Source organism: Symphalangus syndactylus, chromosome 16 (assembly GCF_028878055.3).
Source record: "Symphalangus syndactylus isolate Jambi chromosome 16, NHGRI_mSymSyn1-v2.1_pri, whole genome shotgun sequence".
Lineage (NCBI taxonomy): Eukaryota > Metazoa > Chordata > Mammalia > Primates > Hylobatidae > Symphalangus > Symphalangus syndactylus.
Window position 1 is genome coordinate 12090260 of NC_072438.2, and position 12146 is coordinate 12102405.

Here is a 12146-nt window from a genome sequence, read left to right on the forward strand (position 1 = left end):
GTATAGTTATGGCCTTAATTTGCATTTAGCTAATTACTAAGGAGATTGAGCATATTTTTATGTTTTTATTAACCATTTTGATTTTATCTCCTGTGAAGTGTCTATCATCTTTTGCCCATTTTTTAATGTGTTGTCTTTTTCTTTTTCTTTTCTTTTTTTTTTTTTTTTTTTTTTTTGAGACAGGGTCTCACTCTGTCACCCCAGCTGGAGTGCAGTGGTGTGATCTCAGCTCACTGCAGCCTTGAGTCAGGCTCGGGTGATTCTCTCACCTCAGCCTCCCAAGTAGCTGGGACCACAGGCCCACACCACCAAGCCCAGCTAATTTTTTGTATTTTTAAGTAGAGATGGGTTTCATCATGTTACCCAGGCTGCTCTCAAATTCCTGAGCTCAAGTGATCTGCTGGCATCAGCCTCCCAAAGTTGGGATTATAGGCGTGAGCTACCAGATTTTTTCTTATTAATCTAATAATTATATAGTCTTGATATTATCCATAACGTGTATTGCAAATATCTTCTCTAACTCTGGCTTGACTCTTTATGGTGTCCTTTTTTGTTTTTCGTGGTTTTTTCAGACAAGGTCTTGCTCTGTCACCCAGGCTGGAGTGTTATGGCACAATCACAGCTTATTGCAGCCTCAATTCCTGGGCTTAAACAGTCCTCCCACCTCAGCCTCCCGAGTAGCCAGAACTACAGTCACACACTGCCACGTCCAGATAATTTTATTTTTTTTTTAGAGATAGGATCTCACTATGCCCCAGCTGGTCTCAAACTCCTGGACTCCATGAGCCTCCCATCTTGACCTCCCAAAGTGCTGGGAGTACAGGCATGAGCCACTGTGCCTGCCAGTTCTTATTTTTAATGCAGTTGAATTGATCAGTGTTTTCATTTTGGTTAATGCTTTTTGTGACTTAAGAAATTCTTTCCAGGCTGGGTACAGTGGCTCACACCTGTAATGCCAGCACTTTGGGGGCAGAGGCAGGAAGATCACTTGAGCTCAGGAGTTTGAGACCAACCTGGGCAACATGGCGAAACACCATCTTTACAAAAAATACAAAAATTAGCTGGACATGGTGGTGCGTGCCTGTAGTCCCAGCTACTCGGGTGGCTGTGGTGAGAGGATTGCTTGAGCCCAGAAGGTCAAGGCTGCAGTGAGCTGTGATTGTGCCACTGCACTTCAGCCTGTGAGGACAGAGTGAGACCCTATCTCAAAAACAAACAAACAAAAAACACTGAAATTATTTCCAATCCAAGGTCATGAAGATAGTCTCTTAGATTATATATTCTGAAATCCTTACAAATTTAAATTTCATATTTAGGCCTTTAATTCACCTAGATTTGTTTTTTGCATATGGTGTGAGGTAAGGATTCACTTTCATTTTCTTCTCTCTGTAGGGTTACATACCTATCATTGTTTATAATCTAACTTTCTGCACCCATCTGCAATGCCATCTCTGTCATATGTCCACATATATGTAGATATGTTGTTGGATTCTTTCCTCTGTTCCATTAGTCTGTCTGTTCTTGTGCTGATATCAAGCTATCTTCATCATTATCAATTATGTATTGACATCTGATAAAGTAAGTCCTTTCCACCTTATTTTTCTTCTTTGAGAGTGTCTTGACTATTGTGGCTCTTTGTATATTCATGTAAGGTTTTTCTCCCATGTAAGTTTTAAAATCAGCTTGTCAGTTCCAACAACAATGATGCACTTGATAGTTTGGGAATCTATTTTTTTTTTTTTTTTTTGAGACGGAGTCTTGCTCTGTCGCCCAGGCTGGAGTGCAGTGGTGCAGTCTCGGCTCACTGCAAGCTCCACCTCCCGGGTTCACACCATTCTCCTCCTCAGCCTCTCCGAGTAGCTGGGACTACAGGCGCCCACCACCACGCCCGGCGAATTTTTTGTATTTTTAGTAGAGACAGGGTTTCACCGTGGTCTCGATCTCCTGACCTTGTGATCCGCCCGCCTTGGCCTCCCAAAGTGCTGGGATTACAAACGTGAGCCACCGCACCCAGCCGGGAATCTATTATAGCTATCAATGAGTTTTGGGAAAATTGACATCTTTACAATATTGAGTATTCTGATTCATGAACATGGTCTACGTCTCTATCCATTTAGGTCTTCTTGAAGGTTTACCCATAGGATTTTATAATTTCGTCCATTGTGGTCTTGCTCATCTTAAGTTTGATTTGTAAATATTTTATGTTTCTTTTAGTCTATTGTAAATTGTGTATTTTTAATTTCATTGTTTTGTTTGTTAATAGCATATAAAACACACCTTGTCTTTTAACTGGAGCATTTTGTCCATTGTGTATTTAATATAATTAAATCTACCATCTTATTTTATGCTACATATTGTCTCACTTGTGTTTGTGTTCTTTTCCTCCCTTTTCTCTCCTTTTCCCCTTCTTTGGGATTGAGCAACTTAACACAAATTTCATTACCCCCCTTCTCCTAGTTAGAAAGTTAAACACTCTCTATTCTTATTGAGGTCTAGAGTTAACTAATAAATACTTTTATCCTCCTCCTGGACAACATAAGGACCTCAGGTGACTTTCATTGGTCTCCCTCATTACTTGATATTATTGTTGTATGTTTTAAAACTCTAAGACAGTATTTCTTTGTTGTTGTTGTTGTTTTGTTTTTTGTTTTTTTTTTTAAGGCAGAGTCTCTCTGTCACCCAGGCTGGAGTGCAGTGGTGCCATCTTGGCTCATTGCAACCTCCATCTCCTGGGTTCAAGCAATTCTTGTGCCTCGGCCTCCTGAGTAGCTGGAATTACAGGTGCCTGCCACCACGCCTAGCTAATTTCTTGTATTTTTAGTAAAGACAGTGTTTTGCCATGTTGTCTAGGCTGATCTCTTTAACTCCTGAGCTCAGGCAATCCTCCCACCTTGGCCTCGCAAATTGCTAGGATTAACAGGCAAGAGCCACCGTGCCTGGACCTTTTTTCTTTTTTTGTAGTTGGAAAAGGAAGGAATATTTTAATAGCTTTAAAATTGTTTTATTATGATAAAATTTTCATATTATAAAGTTTATCATTTTAATTATTTTAAAGTGTACAGTTCTGTGGCTTTGCGAATATTCATATTATTGTTCAGCCATCACCACCATCCATCTCCAGAACTTTTTCATCACCCCAAGTTTAAACTCTGTACCCATTAAACACTAAATCCCCATTCCTCCAGCCCTTTGCAACCACCATTCTACCTCCTGTCTCTCTGAATTTGACTACTCTAGGCACCTCATACAGTGGAATCATACATTTATCTTTTTGTGATTGGCTTATTTCACATAGCATGTCTTCAGTGTTCATCCATGTTGTAGCATGCGTCAGAATTTCCTTCCTTTTGGCCAGACATCGTGGTTTATGGGCTCATGCCTGTAATCCCAGCACTTTGGGAGGCTGAATTTGGATTTGGGAAGATTGCTTGAGCCTAGGAGTTTGAGACCAGCCCTGGCAACATAGTGAGATCCCGTCTCTACAAAAAATAACAAAAATTAGCCAGGCATGTTGGCACGTGCTGGTAGTCCCAGCTACTTGGGAGGCTGAGGCAGGAGGATCCCTTGAGCCTAGGAGGTCAAGGCTGCAGTGAGCCATGGTTGCAACACTGCACTCCAGCCTGGGCGACAGAGTGAGACCCTGTCTCCAAAAAAAAAAAAAAAAAAGCACAAAACCCCAAGAAATAGAATTTCCTTCTCTGCATAATGCTGCTATGAACATGGTACAAATAGCTGTTTTCATTTCTTTCGGGTATATATCCAGAAGTGGAATTGCTGGATTATGTGGTAATTACGTTTAATTTTTTGAGGAACCATTCTACGGTTTTCCACAGCAGCGACACCATTTTACATTCCCGTCAGCAATGCACAAAGGGTTCCAACTTCTCTGCATCTTTGCCAACACTTATTTTTTTTTTCCTCTTCTTCCTCCTTCTCCTCCCACCTTGAAACTTTTTTTCTTCTTCTCGTTTTTGTAGAGAACAGGGTCTCCTTATGTCGTCCAGTCAATTCTGCCAACTCCTGGGCTCAGGCTATCCTCCTGTCTCTGCCTCCCTAAGTGCTGGGATTTTAGGCTGAAGCCACTGCGCCCAACTCCCGGCTTCTTCAACTGCCATCCTAATGAATGTTAAGTGGTATCCCACAGTAGTTTTGATTTGCGTTTCCCTAGTGATTAACTATGGGAAGCAGAAGTGAATGAGACAGAATTGTGATCTTGCCAGAAAAGTCATCTTGCAAAAGCCAACGTCCAACAGAAATGGTTAGAACAGGGGTCTGTGGGGCAATGTCACAGAGGCTCCTGCTGGGCAGGGAGGTGTGGATTCCACACTCTTCTGCCACTGCCCAGCTCTGGACCTCAGCTTTCTATCGGTGTCAAGAGGACAAGCAGCCGTGCCCATTTGTCTCGCTGGTTTTTTTGGGTGTCAGATGCGCCAGCAGGAGGGACAGTGTGCGGGAAGGTGCTGGTCTGAGGCTGGTCCTGCCAAAGCCCCGCAGGCTCACTCCCTGGTTGTGCGGAGGTGGCTGGTGCTCGCTCGTCCCCTCAACACCCGCAGGCCGGGCCCAGGTGCCAGGCAGTTGTCCTCTGTGGAGCCTTATCGGGGCCCACAAGCCCTGCTGCCCTGACCCCACCCGGGCCCCAAAACTCGGCCTGGGGACGGCACAAGGCGGGGCTACGCGGGGCAGGGCCCGTCGGCCGCGGGAGTGCACTGGGCGGGCGGCGGGGGGGCAGGGTCCCCGGGCTCCGACAGCCCCTCCGGCGCAGGTCAATCACAATGAAACCGTGTCCAGCGGACCCGGCAGGGGCTCGCCGCAGCCGACCTGGTCATCGTGAAGCCATGACCTGGCGCCCGAAGCTGCCGGCCAGGGTGCACTCCGCGCGGCACCCTGAGCCTCCGCAGGCCCCGGCGGGGTCACCCCGAGGCGGGCCTGGCGAGTCCAATCGCCCTGCCCGCAGGGGACCCGCCCCTCATGGGTTCCACCAATCGCAGGGTACGTTGCTCGGAAGTGCTGCGCGGCTCGGCCTATGGGACGGCGCGTTGTTGGGCTGCAGCGCCGCAGGCCGCACCCAGGTTGGGCGGTGGGGGCGAACGGAGGGGCTGAGGGGCGGAGAGGCCGGGCGGGCCGCGGCTGCGGGCCAGGGGACGGGGGCGGAGCCGAAGCCGGAGCCGACGGGCGGTGGCCGCACTGGGACCCCAGAATCCCGCGCGCTGCCCACGATTAGCTTCTGAGGTGAGGCTCGCGAGCGGGGGCGGCGGGGGCGCGGTTCGGACTGAGGCGGCGGCGGGGGCGCGGGGAACTGGGCCGCGGTTGCAGCGGGCGGGGGCCGCGGGGCCTGCAGCGGCCCTGGCAGCGCGGGGGGCGGGGAGGCCGCTGCGGCGCCGAGGGCGTCTTGGAGGGGTCCCCGCGGGGCCGTCGGCCTGGGCCGAGCCGGGGAGCGAGGGCGCCGCAGATCTTTCATCGGGATAGGACCCCGGGGACTAGGCTTCTCCCGGGCCGCTCGTTCCTGGCCGGCTGGTGGGCTGCAGGGGTAGGGGCGGAGGAGGAGGACCCTGGCTGGACGCTGGTCAGCATCCTGCTTGTGAGACCGGTTCCGCGGTCCGCAGCGCTGGTGGCTCCAAGGTTTGTGTAGGGACGCATCTGGGTCCTGCCTGTCGGCTCTCGTATTTAAAAACGACGGCTTCTGCCAAAAGAGAAAAGCCGTATCTGCCGACGGACGCTCAAGAGGTAATCCTGGAACTTTATCAGCGATGGGGCTGTTGGTCACCTTTGCCCTCCCTCTCTTTTCTTTTTTCTTAATCTTTTATTTTCGTTTTTTGGGAGATGTCAGAGGGCCTTTCCCTATTACGATGACTTTTATCTTTGCTCTTGTAATGGCTCAAGATAGTTGGGAGGTAATTTGCATTCGCTTTATGCATACCCACCTTGAAAAACATATTTTGGTTTGCCTGAAACTGTTGTTGGTTTGAGCATAATTTATGCCTAGAAAGACAAAAAGCAATTGTCGTATCTCCAAAGACCAAAAACATAGCTGATAGCTGTATGCATTACTGGTAAGTTATAGAAAGATTTTTTGTGTGAAAAATTGACTGAGATCTTAATGGGGATAGGAAATAGAATGCTGATAGGTCGACTGTGTCTATGAGTAGAGGCGCCTAGTGAAAAGAAGATTGGAGTGGATGAGTAGGAGTTCAGCAGGCACCAGAGAGAGGAGGGCATTTCAGGCAGAGGGTGTGAATTGTATGAAAGTGAGTTTGTAAACTTTGGAGTCTTGAATGGACAAAGGCCTGTGATGATACCTTTTTTTTTTTTTTTTGAGATGGAGTCTCGCTCTGTCGCCAGGCTGGAGTATAGTGGCGCGATCTCGACTCACTGCAATCTCCGCCTCCCAGGTTCACGCGATTCTCCTGCCTCAGCCTCCCAAGTAGCTGGGACTACAGGTGCCCACCACCACGCCCGGCTAATTTTTGTATTTTTAGTAGAGACGGGGTTTCACCATGTTGGTCAGGATGGTCTCAATCTCTTGACCTCGTGATCCGTCCGCCTCGGCCTCCCAAAGTGCTGGGATTACAGGCGGGAGCCACCGAGCCTGGCCTACGTTAAAATTTTAATATACTTTCATTTTGACAGTGGGGAAAACTAGAATAGTAAAGTTGTCTTTTAAGGAAGTGGATGATTTGGGCAGTCAAAACTGCTTTTCAGAGTTTCGATGTGGTTTACAATGGTATGGACACCTGGTATGATTTGTTAGTTTTCTACTTGTGGTGTCTTTAGGTTTTAAAGTTTCGGAGAGTCGCTGAGTGATGTGAGTCTAAACTCTAGCCAGTCCCCGAATTGTGAGATAATTTTCTTCTAAAATATACTTTGTACAAGCTGGTCATTTTTTCCCCTTAATTCTTTTGATGTGATTATCTGATATACTGAGAAGGTTTTGTTTGGTGTTCAGTTTTTTGTTACTGATTTTGTCATAAAAACTGTTTATTTACATGATTATTAGTTTTTAGTTCTTATAGTCTTTGAATTGAATAAGAAAAGTAAATACTGAAATGCTTTGAAAGATAACAAAATATTTATTACTTGAAACTTAGAGTTAGATTGACTGCCCTTCCTTTCTTTTTTTCCATGTTTACCTCTACCTCTTAACATATACACATATGTAGAGAGAATAGTATAAACCCCTTTTCTCATCCAGTTTCAACAGTCAATCTTGCTTCATCGTATCCCCGCAGTCCTAGATACCATTTAACCGTTAAATAGTTCAGTATGTATATCTGAAAGACTTAAAAAAAAAGGTAAAGATGAGTACCACTGTCACAGAAAATGAATAATTCCTTAATACTTTCAAATATGCAGCCAGTGTTAAAATTTTCAGAATTTTCATTTTTTTTTCTTAACAATTTCAATCTGGATCCACATGCTATCCACACAGTGTGACTCATTTTAATTGATAGTTTCCCCTCCATATTTAGTTTTCTCTTGTAATTTATTTATTGATGAAACCTGGTAGTTTGTCATGTGGAGTTAGGCACAATCTCAATTTTACTCTGTGGCGTAGTTTCACAGAATTTACTGAAAACTGGTGGTTAGATCTAAAGGTGTGATCAGAGTTAGCTTTATTTTTGTCAAGCAAACTTCGTAGGTAAGTAGGCAGAAATGATTAGTAGTTTTTGTTCGCAGCCCTTGATTGTCAGTGCCTACATTCATTTCAGTAAGCATTGAATATATTGATATTTGAATTCTATAACTTCTTTTATTAAATCGAATATTTTTATAAAGAGAATTTTTCATGCCTCCACTATTTGGTTATCTTCAGGTATCTCTTAAGAAAAGGGAGGATAAATACTTAATTCTTCTACATTATTTACTAGGTTTCACATAATGAATTGGTTTGCTAACATCCTTCAAAAGTAACCAATGAAGCTGGGCATGCTAGGGTGGGCCTGTAATCTTAGCTGCTCCTGAGGCTAAGATGGTACAAACCTGTGAGCCTGGGAGGTCGAGGCTGCAGTGAGCCATGATCACTTCACTGCACTACTCTGTCTCTTTAAAAAAAAAAAAAAAAAAACTGAGCACGGTGGCTCACGCCTGTAATCCCAGCACTTTGGGAGGCTGAGGCGGGCGGATCACGAGGTCAGGAGATCGAGACCATCCTGGCTAACATGGTGAAACCCTGTCTCTACTAAAAATGCCAACAATTAGCTGGGTGTGGTGGCGGATGCCTGTAGTCCCAGCTACTCGGGAGGCTGAGGCAGGAGAATGGTGTGAACCCGGGAGGTGGAGCTTGCAGTGAGTGGAGATCGCTCCATTGCACTCTAGCCTGGGCGACACGGAGTCTCGCTCCGTCTCAAAAAGACAAAAATGAAAACAAAAACAAAACAAAAAACAACCTGGGTGTGGTCGCTCACAATCCCGGCACTTTGGGAGGCTGAGGCAGGTGGATCGCCTGAGGTCAGGAGTTTGAGACCAGCCTGGCCAACATAGTGAAACCCCATCTCTACTGAAAATACAAAAAATTAGCTGGGCATGGTGGTGCATGCCTGTAATCCCCACTACTAGGGAGGCCGAGGCAGGAGAATCGGTGGAACCCAGGAGGCAGAGGTTGCGGTGCCATTGCACTCCATTCTGGGCAACAAGAGCGAAACTCCGTCTCAAAAAAAAAAAGAAGAAGTAAGACTAGGATTCTACTCAACCTTCTCAATTTTATATACCTGTATCTACTTTTCTTCTAAGCCAAACATTTTGGTTCTACTTGCTCACTGTTTCAACCCACACCGTACACATTTCAGTCTCAGAACAAGATGAACACGTGAACCTCGAAAATTTGAGACAGGTCTCAGTTAATTTAGAAAGTTTATTTTGCCAAGGTTGAGAATGTGTGCCTGTGACACAGCTTCCAGAAGTCCTGATGACATGTGACCAAGGTTGTCGGGCACGGCTTGGTTTTATACATTTTAAGGAGACATGAGACATCAATTAATATATGCAAGAAGTACATTGGTTCAGTCCAGAAAGGCGGGGACAACTTGAAGCAGGGAGGGAGCTTCCGGGTCACAAGTAAGTGAGATACAAATGGTTGCGTTCTTTTGAGTTTCTGATAAGCCTTTCCAAAGGAGGCAACCAGATATGCATCTATCTCAGTGAGCAGAGGGATGACTTTGAATAGAGTGGGAGGCAAGACTGGGCGTGATGGCTCACACCTGTAATCCCAGCACTTTGGGAGGCCAAGGCAGGTGGATCACCTGAGATCAGGAGTTCTAGACCAGCCTGGCCAGCGTGATGAAACCCTGTCTGTACTAAAAATACAAAAATTAGTCAGGCTTGGTGGTGGATGCCTGTAATCCCAGCTACTCAAGAGGCTGAAGTGGGAGAATCACTTGAACCCGGGAGGCGGAGGTTACAGTGAGTTGAGATCATGCCTTCGCATTCCAGCCTGGGACAGAGTGAGACTCCGTCTCAAAAAAAAAAAAAAAAAATAAATAAATAGGAATCTTAGCATAATATTAAACTTTAACAGAGTTGTTTAATTGTTAGTGCTTATTCTGCCCTTTCTACATTGAGGAACCTTGAGTTTAAAGGAATGAGGGGAAGCACATTTAATACAGATTGCCTTTTGAGCTGAATATTTCTAGAAGTATCTTTTTAAACAGTTGTTACAATGTGTAACACTGTTTTTGATAACTGTTAGCTTAAACATGTTGAGTATATATTTATTTAATTAATTAATTTTTTTTTTGAGACAGACTCTTGCTTTGTCACCTAGGCTGGAATACAGTGATGTGATCATAGTTTGCTGCAACCTTGAACTCCTGGGCTTAAGCCATTCTCCCACCTCTGACTCCGAAGTAACTAAAACTGTATAGGTTCATGCCAACGGGCTTGGCTAATTTTTTTTTTTTTTTTTTTTTTTGAGATAGGGTCTTGCTGTGTTGCTCAGGCTGGTCTTGAATTCCTGGTCTCAAGTGATCCTCCTGCCTCAGCCTCTGAATATGCCAGGATAACAGGCATGAGTCACTGCACCTGACCTGTTTCCAGGTTTTTACTGTTATAAGCAGTGCTCCAATTAATATTACATCTCCATATTGGGCACTTACGAGGTACATCTATAAATACATTCTCAGAAATGAAATTGCTATGTCAAAGAATAATTGCACTTTTCATTTGCATAGACATTTCCAAATTACCCTCCTGGCCCCATTTGATAGTCTTACATTTCCATCTTTGGGCACCTATGAAGTATATCTATAGATACATTCTCAGAAGTGAGATTGCCATGTCAAAGAGTAATTGCACTTTTACTTTCCGTAGATGCTTCCAGATTATCCTCCTAAGAAGTTACATCAGTTTATACTCCTACCAACTGTGTATTTTCTCCACATAATGAACTATGGACACTAAAGTAACAGTAGTCCCTATCTTACATGGTTATTGTGAGGATTAAATGAAGTAAATGCCAAAAGGTACCTACTAAGCTGTCAGCAAATGACTTATATTATTAATATAATTATTATTTTTTTCTGAACTTTATTACCAGAAATATTATAACCCTAGACAGTACTTCATGAGGTTGGGAAAGAGGGTTCATACATTTGATCTGAGCAATATATGCCTCCAAAATACTGTTATCTGTATCAGAACAGATGAGCTCTGCATCTAGGCCTTGGGCCCAGGGCGTCTGGCATCTGGGGCTGATGTTAGGGGACAGAACCCACAGGTATATCTCAAATTTTGCTGGAAAGGGCATGCCTCAGGAATGGGGCGCAGTAGATGTAACTACATATGTGCCTCTGCAGCCTGGAATAGCAGCTTTGGCTGTTTGCATGGGGAGGAGAAAGTCATCATTTGGGAGGGACCTTTGGAATATCCCATCCCAAACACTTCTCTCCTTCTCTTACTCTGAAGGGCTTAATTTAAATTTGCTTTGTGGATTAACTTATTGAGAATGATTTAGGGAGTTCCTTACCTAAAAAATGTTCTCCGTCATCTGCACACTGTCGCTTGAAATTTATTTCAGAGGAGAGAGAGCCATAACCATAGGCAGTGGTATTATGAAAGGAGCACTGGCTCTTCACTATGGGTTTACTATGGTTTGCTGAGGGTAGTTGAGTGGGTGAGAAAGTCACTTAGCTGCCCCAAGCCTCAGTTTTCTCCATTGGAAAATTAAGTAGCCATGTAATACATGAAAGAGAGAATGTTGTGAAAACACTTTGAGAATGCAAAGGCCGAGTGAAAACGTATGTCTGTACAAAAGCTTGTGTGTGAATGTTCAGAGCAGCATTATGTTTAACAGACAAAAAGTGAAACACCCCAGATGTCCATCAGCTGATGAGTGGATCAACAAAATGTGGTCTGTTCATATGATGGAATAGTATTTGGCAATAAAAAGGATTGAAGCACTCATAGCTGGTACAACATGGATGAACTCTGAAAACATGCTAAGTGAAAGAAGCCAGACACAAGAGACCACGTGCTTCATGATTTTACTTATGTGAAATGTCTCCAATAGGCAAATCTTTTTGTTTTGTTTTGTTTTTTGTGAGACTGAATCTCACTGTCTTGCCCAGGCTGGAGTGCAGTGGCACGATCTTGGCTCACTGCAACCTCCACCTCCCAAGTTCAAGCGATTCTCCTGCCTCAGCCTCCTGAGTAGCTGGGAACAGGTGTGTGCCACCACGCCTGGCTAATTTTTTTTTTTTTTTTTTCTGAGGTGGTGTCTCACTCTGTCGCCCAGGCTAGAGTGCAGTGGCATGATCTCGGCTCACTGCAAGCTCTGCCTCCCAGGTTCACACCATTCTCCTGCCTCAGCCTCCTGAGTAGCTGGGACTACAGGCGCCTGCCACCATGCCTGGCTAATTTTTTGTATTTTTAGTAGAGATGGGGTTTCACCGTGTTAGCCAGGATGGTCTCAATCTCCTGACCTCATGATCCGCCCGCCTTGGCCTCCCAAAGTGCTGGGATTACAGGTGTGAGCCACCGCGCCTGGCCATGCCCGGCTAATTTTTGTATTTTTAGTAGAGGTGGGGTTTCACCACGTTGCCCAGGCTGGTCTTGAACTCCGGACCTCAAGTGACCCACCCTCCTCGGCCTCCCAAAGTGCTGGGCTTACAGGTGTGAGCCACTGTACCTGACCCCCAGTAGGCAAATCTATACAG

At 45.2% G+C, this 12146-nt stretch overlaps 1 protein-coding gene across 20 annotated transcripts in view; it reads left to right on the top strand.

Moving 5' to 3' along the window:
- The first annotated feature begins 5048 nt into the window (after positions 1–5048).
- Positions 5049–12146, top strand: part of ADD1 (adducin 1) — a 92704-nt gene continuing 85606 nt past the window's right edge. For 8 of the 20 annotated variants that reach the window (XM_055245554.2, XM_055245548.2, XM_055245555.2 and 5 more), the window contains exon 1: positions 5049–5229. The gene's annotated coding sequence lies outside the window, so the exon portion shown is untranslated. Of the gene's footprint in view, positions 5230–5353; positions 5725–5936; positions 6051–12146 lie in introns of those variants that run through there. The other 12 variants (XM_055245557.2, XM_055245551.2, XM_063619671.1 and 9 more) reach the window with 10 other exon arrangements.